Below are 13,508 nucleotides of genomic sequence, written 5' to 3'. Positions count from 1 at the left end.
CTGGACTCTTTCCAATTTTTCCACATTCTTCTTGTAGTGTGGGGCCCAAAACTGGACACAGTACTCCAGATCAGGCCTCACCAATGTTGAATAGAAGGGAACGATCACGTCCCTCGATCTGCTGGTAATGCCCCTACTTATACAGCCCAAAATGCCGTTAGCCTTCTTGGCAACAAGGGTACACTGTTGACTCATATCCAGTTTCTCGTCCACTGTAACCTCTATGTCCTTTTCTGCAGAACTGCTTCCTAGCCATTTGGTCCCTAGTCTGTAACAGTGAATGGGATTCTTCCGTCCTAAGTGCAGGACTCTGCACTTGTCCTTGTTGAACCTCATCAGGTTTCTTTTGGACCAGTCCTCTAATTTGTCTACGTCCCTCTGTATGTCCCTACCCTCCAGCGTATCTACCACTCCTCCCAGTTTAGTGTCATCTGCAAACTTGCTGAGGGTGCAATCCACGCCATCCTCCAGATCATTAATGAAGATATTGAACAAAACCGGCCCCAGGACCGACCCTTGGGGCACTCCGCTTGAAACCGGCTGCCAACTAGACATAGAGCCATTGATCACTACCCGTTGAGCCTGACAATCTAGCCAGCTTTCTATCCACCTTCTAGTCCATTCATCCAGCCCATACTTCTTTAACTTGCTGGCAAGAATACTGTGGGAGACCGTATCAAAAGCTTTGCTAAAGTCAAGGAATAACACATCCACTGCTTTCCCCTCATCCACAGACCCAGTTATCTCCTCATAGAAGGCAATTAGGTTAGTCAGGCATGACTTGCCCTTGGTGAATCCATGCTGACTGTTCCTGATCACTTTCCTCTAAGTGCTTCAGAATTGAGTCCTTGAGGACCTGCCAGCTGATTGACTACCTGGTAGCAAGCCACCAAGGACTTCTTCAGCAGAAGCGTCTCTCTTAAACTCCCACCCCACAGGTTCTCAGTGAGGTTCTCTGCTCCAGGAAGATCCGCAATTTTCAGCCAGCACCTGACTGGACTAGGCTATTTATGGAGATGCTGCGAGAGAGACAGGGAAAAAAAAATCAGTCAGAACTCAAAGAACTGAGGCAGTTAGTTAGAGGAACCAGGATCTGAGAGTCTCCAGAGTCATGCAGAGCAGGATCCTTGTCTGACTCTGCAGACTCTGCTACCAGAAGCTAGGTAGACAAAGGATTGGCTTACAATCTAAACGGAGGCTTAAGAGTCAGAAAGAATGGAAAAGAGCAAAGCTTTCAAATGTGTTTCTTGCACCTTCTTCTGAAGCATCTGGTACTGGCCATTGTCAGGCACAGGATACTGGATTAGATGAACCATTGGTCTGATCCAGTACAATTCCTAGGTCAAGTCCTAGCACTTCCTTAGTTAACACTTAGCAATGGTAAGTTGGCTACATTTGAACATAATTTATAAGGGACAAAGAAATAAACATGAGAAAATGCATTAAGACACAGATGTGAAAACCCAAACTCTGAAACCCTAGGTCCACACTCACCATCTGCAGGTTAAAGTGAGTGATGATGCTGGAATGGTTCGAAGTCAGCCTATAGTTGCTCACAACCCCAGTTCTGCATGCCCAGCCCTGGCAGAATACTGTGGTGGCTTCTGCTGCTGAGGACACCATCATATGGGACAGCCCCTGACAACCAAGAGAGCATGACTGGCTGACACAGCTAGTATTTGAGTGCTGATAACTACATGGGCTAGAATCATGGCCCCCATGTCCTCTGATCCACATCTGACCCAAATTATGTGGCAGGAATCCCAGAATCATATGGTTCTAATACCACAAGGCATCCCCCATGACTGTCCTCACTCCAGGACAGGCCGATATGACTGGAACAGTATCCCTTGCTTTCTGGGATATTAAATTTCTCTCCCACTATTGGGCAGGGAGGGAAGTGATTTTACATTTAGGAGAGGAAGTTGAATTCTTCATTTCCCATCCCAGCAAGCCTTGAGTCTATTGAGTCATAGGTTCCAAGGCCAGAAGGGACTACTGTGATCATCTACGCTGATCTCCTGTATAACACAAGCCATAGAACTTCCCCAAAATAACTCCTAAAGCAGATCTTTTAGAAAAACCTCCAATCTTGATTTAAAAATTATCAGTGATAGAGAATCCATGACTGTTGGTAAATTGTTTCAATGGTTAATTACCCTCACTGCTAAAAATGTATACTTTATTTCCTGTTTGAATTTGTCTAGCTTCACCTTCCAGTCATTGGATCATGTTATACTTTTTTGTCTGCTAGATTAAAGAACCCATTATCAAAATATTTGTTCCTTATGTAGGTATTTACAGAGTGTGATCAAGTCACCCCTTAACCTTTGTTGGCTGCCCCACTGCATCCTTACCACAGTGATGGAGAAGTACATTAGGATATGTTTCCAGTAAAACAATATAATACTTTAAGCCTCTGAAGTATCATTAGATTTAGAGATGGGCCTAAACCAAAACCCATATACAAACACCCCCATGCTCTTATTTAATCAAGCCCCATGCTCCAGGATAGGTAATAGTTACTGTTGGACAATCTACTTTCTTGCATTTCTTTCTTGAGCTCTACAATATTCACAACCTCTGTCCCATCCTCTTATCAACAGGATGTCATAGAATCATAGAAGATTAGGGTTGGAAGAGACCTCAGGAGGTCATCTAGTCCAGCCCCCTGCTCAAAGCAGGACCAACTCCAACTAAATCATCCCAGCCAGGGCTTTGTCAAACCGGGCCTTAAAAACCTTGGTCCTTGAACCTTATTCAAGCTGCAGCTGTTGTCCCACAAACTTATACAGGATCGTTTTAGGGGTCAAGGCAAAGATGCCACATTTATTAATCTGTAACTATTAACAAATACCTCAAGGCTTATACACATACAGTCACACACACACACACACACACCAAAATGTTCTGCAGCTGCTGGATAGTTACCAGTCCTGAGTGTAGTTTGAGTTCGCAGCTTGGGATCGTAGCTCGTGACAGCTAACTGGCCAGGAAAGCTGAGCACGAGGGGGAGCCGGGTCTCTGTCGGGCGCGCACCGATGCTCCTTGATGTTGATAGCAGAACGTTACCCAAAGTCTCTCATCTCACCCTTCCTTTTTTATAGGAGTTTTTGGATTCAAAGTCTCTAGGTCTCGCTGTGTCACGCCGCCTCTGGGTTTGACTTGATCACCCGTCAATTGCAGGCGTGACTGTCAGCCTGGGACCTGGCTTTGATCTTCCTTCTGTTGTTTCTTTTTAAGGTGGATGCTTCTTGCTTGAGTTAGGGCTGTTGTCTAGTTCTTCAGCCGTTGGTATTTGAACTTTATCTCATCAGGACGGGCTGGTGCTGGAGGTTGATTCTATCACCCATACATCCCTCATTCACACATCTTAACTAGACTAATAAAGTTACAGCAGGGTTTGCAAAAATGAAGGTTGCAGCAAGCCCTTACAAAATGGAGTAAGTATTTTAAAATGGGGTTTGAATTACAATATGGCACAGAAGTTACAATGTAGGCAAAATGGCAAGTGTAATGAAAGTTACAATGTAGCAAAATGGCAAGTGTAATGAAAGTTACAATGTAGTAACAGAAGTTACAATGGTACAGTGGATAACTTAAAAACAATTTCATTCACATTGGTTCTACACAGCTGATAGCTAGGAGGGACCCTCCCAAACCAATCTTCGTCCAGCTGAGCCAAGGAGTGGAAAGATGGCCAAATTCTGAAGCAAGACACATTTTGAAGTTAGCTCTTCCAAAAGCCTTTTGCTTGCCCAAATTAAATGATGTCCCGGGAGACGTGAAGGCCCTCCACTGCCCAACACCCATTTGACTGGTGGTGATCTTCAAAGGGAGTCCTGCCCAGTCCTTCTCAGCCCTCATTCACACTCAGAAATGGCCCCAGCTCAGCCATCAATGACGATGCACCAGTGCTGCCTCCTAAATGTAGACCAAGACATAAAGGAGTTTCCAGCAACTGAACTAGTCAATGTGTACCCCTGGATATAAGTGAGATAAATCCTAATTAGTTCAATCAGTGCCAACTCTGGTTTGCTCTTGTCTACATGGTACAGCCACACGATTACTGGCCAGTGGCTGAGTTGGAATTATTCCCAAGCATAGATAATACTTTAGTCAAAATGGTAGTTGAGGTGTGAGACCATAACAGTGGTGTGCAGGCCATGAGGGTTAAAGCTGGGAGAACTTGATGAGTGATTGTCAAGACTTAAAGAAATGCAAGTTCTTAATCCCCATGTTTTGTTATCCTTTTCATCATCTCTATTATTCCTATTGGTCACATGAGTTTAGATAAGAACCTGTCTCTTATGTGTGGATAAAATGCAATGCTCTGAGAGAACCACAAGTCTGAGTAACTTCTCAGTGTCTGTCCAAACCTAGACTCAAAAAGACAGGGAGTGAAGAAAAGAGGGGGATGGGGAGGGTGTAGGCTCCATCTTGAGCAGAGTATACCAGCTCTACATTAGTGGCATCTGGTCCAGGTTGCTACATGAACATAGAAAGGGACCAAGAGGCAGAGCCATTCTGGGGCTTATGGGAAGGAGAACCTAATGAAATATGCAATTATGGCTTATTCTTCTGCAAAAGCAACCGACACCACTGAAGTGATTTCATAAGAGGATTAAAACAGTGACAAGAATTCTCAGTCTCTTCACACCTACAGCCACATCCACATACCAGTGCTGGGATATACAGAAGCTGATAGTGGGTGTTTCAGCGAACTAATAATGAGACCCACACCCCCATCTGCCAAGCACAGTTGGGCCTGTAGTATAGACATGGCATTAGAATCCAAGGCTAGTTCTCTGATTCCAGAATATAGCCTCTGAGCATAATCAGAGGCCTGGTCTACACTAGAAAATTAAGTTGGCATAATTACTGTGTTCAGGGGTGTGAAAAATCCACCGCCCAGAACAATGTAATTAAGCCAACCTAAGTCCCTGTGTGACCAGCACTACACTGATGGAAGCATCTTCCATCGATCTAGTTATTGCCTCTTGGGGAGGTGGACTACCTACTATGCTGATGGGAGAATCCCTCCTGTTGGCACATAGGTAGTGTCTACACTGACGTGCTATAGAGACAGCTGCAACAGCACAGCTGTGCCACTGTAGCACTTTAAGTGTGGACAAGTCCACAGTCACTTACTCAGATACCAGTTCTGGGATGCATATGAAGCCTTAAAAAACAGGAGTACTTGTGGCACCTTAGAAACTAACAAATTTATTTGAGCATAAGCTTTCGTGGGCTACAAGTGGGATGTAGCCCAAGAAAACTTATGCTCAAATAAATTTGTTAGTCTCTAAGGTGCCACAAGTACTCCTGTTCTTTTTGCAGATACAGACTAACACGGCTGCTACTCTGAAACATATGAAGCCTTGATTCATACATCAAGTGATTAACACTCCGCTTCCATCCTACAATCGCTGCACAATCCATATAAAAACACTAGCACCCTTGGCCTCTGACAGTACATCTACACTGCAAAAAAAAAAAACACCATGGCAGCAAGTCTCAGAGCCTGTGTGGACTGGTTTGGACTCATGCTAACAGGGTTAAAAATTGCAGTTTGAGCTTGAGTGGGAGCCTGAGCTCTGAAACATGGTGAGAAGGGTGTGTCTCAGAGCTCAGACTCCAGACCGATTGGGAATGCCTACAGTGATGTTTTTAGCCCCTAGCGCAAGCCTTGCAAACACAAATCAGTTGGCCTAGGCTCTCAGACTTGCTGCAGTGGTTTTTTGATTGTTGTTTTTTTGCACTGTACACATACTCTGAGAAACAAGATTCTCAAGCCTATACAGTATAGCCACCAGTTCAGACAATTTCACTAAACTACTTCATAAATGCTTTAACACTTGTGCTGAGTTGGATGCTTCTGGTTCAACTAGATCTCTGTTTTGCTTTATGTTTCTGACACTTCAAAATGGCATAACACTGAAAACACAGACATTATGTATTATGAGGTTTAATAATTATAGGTGTTTTAAAACCTTTTAACTGAGCATCCAGGGACCCTACAAATGGTTCTCTGTCAGCTGTGCTCAGTAATTTCTCCTTCTTAGGTTCGTGAACTGGTGTATTGTGATAGTTAGATAACACGTGAAAAGATTATTTTTATCAGGGTGGACTTTTTTATTTAAATTGGATTTTTTTGATAAAATGCTTTTTGAGGAAAAAAAAAACCCTATCTAAAGATAGTTTTAATTAAGATAGCTCAAAATATCTCATCATGAAATAGGGATTATAAATTCTAATTCTATAGTATTAGACAATATATTCATGTAATGTTTAAGAAAAGTTTTGTAAATGAGTTCCAATAGTTCATGGATTAGGGACCCTTATGGGGTTCCAGGGGCTTCTGTATAGATTATTTAGGTTAATCTTTCTATCTACCCAATGGGATTCAGTGTTCAGTCTAGAAGATACCATCAGAGATGCTTAGTTTTGCAGTTCTCAAACTGTGGATTTGTGTCTCCAGAAATAACATGCTTGTTAACAGCAAATAAATAAATAAATATATAGAGGTGAGAAATAACAGGCCTCAACCCTATTGTCCCTCTGCAAATTTGTGTACACAGAGTCAATCCCTTACCCCTCTCTAAAAGTGCAAAGTTTCAAAAAGTTCAATAAATAGAAGATTGTTGGGGGCAGAATAGATCTGGACAAGAAGTCTGGAGATAAATGTGAGAAGGGAGGGAGAGGCAGTAGAAACAAAAGTGAAACTGAGCAGCATATTCCAGAACGCTTGAGGTCTGAGTGTAGCCTTCATTGATTTGAGATCTATCATACCCAGCAGGCCATAAAAGAGACCCAGTTTGGGAATATTTTAATGAAGTTCCTCTACCTGTGGGTAAGACATGCATGCGTGCAAAATACAAACAGTGCAACAAAGAAATGCAAGGCCTGGTTTCCGGAATGACATAATCATGAGAAGTATTTCTTCCGAGGAGGAAGCTGCATTGAAGATGATGAAAGGAACATGTCTGAACATGCAGGATCTTCAGGTTGGTAAACTTTTTTATTTCATATTTCTTTAAGGACTGCCTGTCTTCCTTCTAGACTATTCTTGAATTCTCATGTTTGAGCAAAAAAAATATAGTTGTTACTCTATGGTACTATCATTTTAGATGCAGTTGTGATAAAAAAAAAATAAATAGCTGAAATTGGCAGATCTTCCTTTTACAATTTCATCTTTAAAGTAGTACTGAGTGTCAGTGAATGCAATGAGTAATATTAAATGAGCAGTATGGGAATAATAATTAAATAACTACACTGACTTATTTTGTTTAGAAGAATCCATCCTCAACATACAGGATTCTGAAGACTATTTAGCTTCAAGATCATCATTTTCTATATCATTGGCAGAGAACTCTGAAACTGGTGTTTCAGTCACATCATGTATATCACATAGCCACAGTATATCACCTGTGGCAAACAAACAAAATCTCCAAAATCCAGAAACAACCATAGATAAGTTTGTGATAAGAACCAGCAGATTACAAAAAGAGGTAATTGATGAAAAAATTGCCTAGTTTGTTTATGCAACAAGCTCTCCTTTCTGTATGATTGAGAACCCACACTTCATTAACATGGTTCAGTCATTAAGACCAGGATACAGTCCACCCAACAGAGCAGATGTCACAGGCAAATTGCTGGATAAAGTGTATGAAAGAGAAATTGAGCAGTGTGCAAAAGGTCTAGAGGGTAAAATTGTTAATCTGAGTCTTGATGGATGGAGCAATGTCCACAATGATCCTGTTGTATGTGCTTGTGTGACAACAGAAATAAATAGAGATATCCCATCTCCTAGAACTGGAAGGGACCCTGAGAGGTCATCAAGTCCAGCCCCCTGCCTTCACTAGCAGGACCAAATACTGATTTTGCCCTAGATCCCTAAGTGGCCCCCTCAAGGATTGAACTCACAACCCTAGGTTTAGCAGGCCAATGCTCAAACCACCAAGCTATCCCTCCCTTCCTTACAGAAACAACTGATACAAGAAGTAGCAGTAAAAGCTATAACAAACTGAAATTTTTTTTTCAAATGTCTAGTACGCAGCTTGGTCACAGACAATGCTGCAAATGTATCCAAGATGAGAAGAAATTATTTAGAAGCGAGGGCCAAGCTAATAACATACGGTTGCAGTGGTTATTTGATGCACCTCCTAGCCAAAGACTTCAGTGTTCCAGAAATAAAGGCTAATGTTGTTGAAATTGCAAAATACTTCTGTAACAACCACTTTGCAGCAGCTGCTCTGAAAAAAGTGGGAGGAACCAAGCTAACTCTGTCACAAGACGTGCTATGGAACTCAGTAGTGGACTGTTTTGAGCACTATATCAAGAACTGGCCTAATCTGATGACAGTTTGTGAACAAAATTGTGAAAAAGAAAATAGATGGCACTGTCACAGCCAAAGTTCTCAACATTTGGCTTAAGAGAAATGTTGAACACATGCCGAGTACCCCAAAGCCTATTTCTGTAGCCTTGAACAAAATGCACGGAAATAGCTGTTTTATTGCTGACGCTGTTGAAATTTGGAAGGAACTGAGTGAGATCTTAACAAGAGAAATATGCAATGACAGTTAAATTACAAGCATTAAAAAAAAAAAAAGGGACAAGCACAATCTCCAGCTCATTTTCTTGCAAATAGTCTCAATACTCAATACCAGGGTCAAACCTTAACTGTTGAAGAGGAGTAGGCTATGACATGGACATCCAGCAATCATCTCTCCATAATGCCAACTATAATAAACTTCAGAGCTAAGGGTGAACCATTCAAGAAATATATGTTTGCTGATGATGTTTTAAAGAAAGTCACATCAGTGAACTGGTGGAAGTCACTTAAGCACTTGGATTCAGAGACTGTTGAAGTGATAATCTCACTTTTAACAGCAGTAGCTTCTTCTGCCGGTGTAGAAGGAATATTTTTTTCCTTTGGACTAATTCATTCTAAATTGAGAAATCGTTTAGGACCTGAAAAAGCAGGAAAGCTTGTTTTTCTTTTCCAGATTATGAACAAACAGGAAAATGAAGGTGAAGATGACTGAGTTAGCTGCAGAAGCCAATATTAAGTTTCTCATGTTGACCTGACTGATATAGTCGATGTAAATTTTTTAAATTTAATTTAACTATTTTAGTTAAAAACTATTTTAACAAAAACAAACCTGATTTTAAAAAACTTGAATGTTTAAATTCAAAAATTCATATGCTTATTTTGCTAAAATATTATGTTTGCTGTTGAAGAAAAAATCCAGATACATAATGTTGTTGTTTTAGTTAAACAATTTAAATGTCTGTCTGGTGATGTTCTCCTCCTAGTACAGCATTGCAAGAAAATCCTCCAAATATTAATGATTAACCTGTTGAATTGAAAATAGTTCACCTCCCAATGACTTCATAAATATCTGCTTCAATTACCTTTAGTAAATGAAATAACCAAACAATCATTCATTTTCTGATATAGCTGTAAAACTAATCTGAAAAGTTTTCAAAATAAATCACTTTAAAAATGTACAGTGTGTACCTTCTAAAAATGAAACCTACATCTATCTCTGAGTTGTGAAGAATATGTATTAAGGTTATAACCACCAACAAGAATGCACTTTTATGTAGAAATCCATGATTAAATCGAGTCTTCCTACCTAGCGATTTAAATCAAATCCACCCTGATTTTTATTATTACTATTATTTATTATTTGTATTACCACAGTGCCCAGGAATTCCATGCATGGACCAGGACCCCATTGTGCTAGGTGCTATACAAACAGATTAAAAAGATATTTTTACCTAATATTTTCTTCTGATTTAGAAATGAGGCCAATCCTAATTTACTCCTTAGGAAGTAAATCAGGGCAGAATTTGTCCTTTTGTAGTCATAGCATTTTAATATTTACTTGTTAGTGACATCTCCATCCACTCTCAAGTGCAAAATATTATATATGGCTAATTAATGTGTTTTCTTCCTATCAAGAGCTAAAAACTACATTTTCCTGCTGGGCTTTCCCTCCTGCACTGTGGTTTTAATTCTTCTTCTTCGGCTGTCCCTCAGTGCGAGGATGTAGTCTGCCAAGAGGGTTCATTGGTGGGTTTTAGGTGGCTGAAGAGCCCAATTCATGCCCTGCAGATTTTCCCACAGATGTGATGGGTGTAATGTTGGAAGAGACAGTTGTTGGCTAGAGTGTTGCACCCTTTCTTTCCTCCTTTGTCGCTTCCATCTCATGAGCACGTCTGTTCTCCTCAAAGTGGGCTGTGGCTCGGTGTATGGTGTGGCACCAGTATGTTCTGTTCTGCGCCAAGTCTTCCTGGTTTGTTGGATTGATGCCTCCATTTTTGGCATCAAGATATGTCTTTGAAGGGCTTCTTCTGTCCTCTGTGAGCCCTTCTTCCCTGACTTAACTGAGAGAAGAGTACTTGCTGTGGGAGGCGAGTGTCAGGCATACATAGACAGTGGCCAGCCCAGCGCAGTTGGTGTTTCATGACCTGCACTTCTACACTGCTGATGTTAGCTGCAGAGAGAACGCTGATGTTAGCGCATCGGTCTTATCAGCTGATCCTGAGAATCCTCTTGAGGCAGCGCTGCTGGAACCACTCCAGCCACTTGAGATATGGTCTGTAGGTTACCCAGGTCTTACACACACAGAAAAGGGTGGAAATGGCAGCTGCCTTGTAAACCAAGATCTTGGTACCAGTTTGCAGATCCCTATCATTGAAGACTCATTTGAGTAGTCTTCCAAAGGATGTGCTGGCACAGCATATCCTGTATTCAATTTCTTTGTCAATGCTGGCTTTTTGGGAGAGGTGGCTGCCAAGGTATGGAATATGGTGCACACTTTCCAGGGATTCTCTGCTGATGGTGATTTGTGGAGTATGATGAGTAGTTTTTGCAGGTAAGGGCTGGTACCTTGGTTTTCCTGATGTTGAGAGAGAGACCCAGGCTGTGATAGGCATCTGCAAAAAGATTTAGGGTGCTTTGCAGGTCGGCCTCTGTGTGAGAGAGGATGACACAGTCATCTGCATACTGAAGGTCAGTGATGCAAATTCTCATGATCTTAGATTTTGTTTGGAGACGTTGAATATTGAGGAATTGGCCATCCATAAAATACTCAATCACGATTCCATCAGGAAGGTGGTCATGGATGAGAATCAGGATCACGGCAAGGTAAATAGAGAAGAGTGTTGGAGCAATGACACAGGTCTGCTTGACACCCGTGCGAATGATGAATGGTTCAGTCTCTGAGCCACTGCACAGAATGGTGGCAGTCATCCCACCATAGAGTAGTCTGATGATGGAAATGAATTTCTGTGGACAGCCAAACCTATACAGCACCTTCCATGGGGCATCACGATTGCTAGAGTCAAAGGCCTTGGTTAGGTCAATGAATGCCATGAACAGTTCCTGGTGTTGCTCTCTGCACTTCTCCTGAATCTTTCGTGCCACAAAAATCATGTCGGTTGTGCATCAAGATGGCCTGAAGCCACACTGTGATTCGGGAAGAAGTTCCTCAGCAAGGGGGAGGAGGCGGTTTTGTAGGATCCGGGCAAGGATCTTCCCTGCAATGGAGAGGAGGGCAATACCTCTGTAGTGCCCGCACAAAGATTTGTCCCTTTTCTGGACTATTGAAACAATGTTGGTGTTCTTAAAAAGTCAGGTGGAATTTCTTTGCAGGTCCAGATTTTAGCGAGTAGTTGGCAAAGTTTGTGCTGGAGTTTTGTTCCACCAGCTTTAAAAACCTCAGCTGGGATGCCATCTAGGCCTGGTGTCTTGTAATTTTTTGTTTGGGTGATGGCACGCTGGCCTTCTGCAAAAGATGGAGGATCAGCAAGGTGTTCCTGTAACGATGCGGCCTCTGGCGGGACACAACTGAGAGTATCAATTCAGGACAAATTGCTTAGAGCCAGGCAGTTACAGCTCAAAGCTGGAGTTCCTTTTCTATTAAGGCATGCCACACCAGCCAAACAGAGAGGACTTTGGTTTTAGCCCACTGACTAACCAGAAGTCATACAAGCAATTCCCTCAGATACTCCAGTTCCCTTGTATCACCACCAGCACCACTCCTTATGGTGACGAATGGTTATAAAAACCAATATCCCAGTAAAAGAAAAGAGGTTCTCCCGATCCCAAAGGGCCAAGCCCCAGACCCAGGTCAATATACAAGTCAGATATTACCCACAAATTACGCTGTTGCCAGTCCTTTAGAATCTAAAATCTAAAGGTTTATTCATAAAAAGAAATATAGATGAGAGCTAAAATTGGTTTCACCACCCTCTTGCAACCTCCTCCTAGCCATGGCTAAAGTGGCCATCTATAACACCAGGGAGTGGAGATTGGCTGGGGGGGAGGGGCTACGACTGTGGGGCCTGTTTTCGTTCTTTCATCTGTTCACGCATCCGGGCAGAGTTCCTCTGGCTTCTTTGACACCTTCAAGGAGCAGTGGGCACTGTCTGGGGTTCTCTGCTCGGTGTTCCCTTCAGGTTCCGTACTTTTGACCCTTTGACCTTCACACCTGTCCTTGTTTTTTCTTCTGTTGTCCAACATTGAGTCCCAGGCTCAGTGGGTCCTCCTGTTAGGCTGGGGGAGGGACCTTTAGCCTTGGGCAGGCTGGCACCTACCCACTTCTCAGAACCCAACAGGACCACCCTCTTGCAGCCATTCGGCCTGACTTTGTCGCACAAGTCAGAAATCATCAGTGTGTTTGATGACCCTCAGTCTGCACCCAAGACAGCCGTGTAATATATGTATTAGTTATTGTGGCTATGTCACCACTGCAAAAAATGGATGTGTTTTTAAATCAAGAAATCTAACTCAAAGATAGCTCCTCAGTGTAAAATCCTTGTGAAGATAAGGCACAGGTAGTTGTTACCTCAATGCCCTATATCTGGGGTTGACCTTGACTAGCTACATCAAGGTAAAAACTACAGTACCTTGTCTCTACTAGACTTTTACATCAATATCACTAACTTGAGTTAGTTATTTCAATGTATAAACACACCAATTTTTTCCAGTGAAGACAAAGATAATCTGTAATTTTTTTAAAATACTGGTGTTCACCTACTAGAGATATTAGAATCAGTTTCCAGCTAAGAAATTCTTTACAACAGCATATCCTAAATACTTTGTTTGCTTAATTTCTTTACCATATCTTCTGCATTCTTGAAGGTTGATTTCAAGAAACTGCCTTGCTTGATCTAGCATCTCCCTGTTCTACAATCCAGACCATTACTTTATGGGTCAGGCTCTGTATCTGGAGATTGAATGTCTGTTTCGTATAAGTGGTGTGACAAAGTTCCTCCTCTATCTTGGTGCGTCCTGTGCTTATTGGCAGGTTTGTTTGCTTCGGAGATTCACCATGTGGGTCAGGGAACAGCCCAGAGAATTTCCCCTCGGGTAGAACCCACAGTCCAGGTCAATTCCTCCTGTGTCTGCTCAGGAGTTGGGAGGTTTGGGGGGAACCCGGGCCCACCCTCTACTCTGGGTTCCAGCCCAGGGCTCTGTGGACTGCAGCTGCCTA

General features: G+C 42.2%; 1 protein-coding gene across 14 annotated transcripts in view; it reads right to left on the bottom strand.

Annotated features, from left to right (window-relative positions):
• Positions 1-13,508, bottom strand: part of CCDC78 (coiled-coil domain containing 78) — an 87,478-nt gene that overhangs the window by 52,089 nt on the left and 21,881 nt on the right. For 13 of the 14 annotated variants that reach the window (XR_004647324.1, XR_004647323.1, XR_004647326.1 and 10 more), the window contains exons 3-4: positions 1,495-1,638; positions 876-1,019 (exon numbers count right to left, since the gene is read on the bottom strand). The gene's annotated coding sequence lies outside the window, so the exon portion shown is untranslated. The remainder of the gene's footprint in view (positions 1-875; positions 1,020-1,494; positions 1,639-13,508) is intronic. The other variant, XM_034782976.1, reaches the window with a different exon arrangement.

This window comes from Trachemys scripta, chromosome 10, assembly GCF_013100865.1.
Source record: "Trachemys scripta elegans isolate TJP31775 chromosome 10, CAS_Tse_1.0, whole genome shotgun sequence".
Classification (NCBI taxonomy): domain Eukaryota; kingdom Metazoa; phylum Chordata; order Testudines; family Emydidae; genus Trachemys; species Trachemys scripta.
This window is presented reverse-complemented; position numbering and strand designations above follow the sequence as displayed.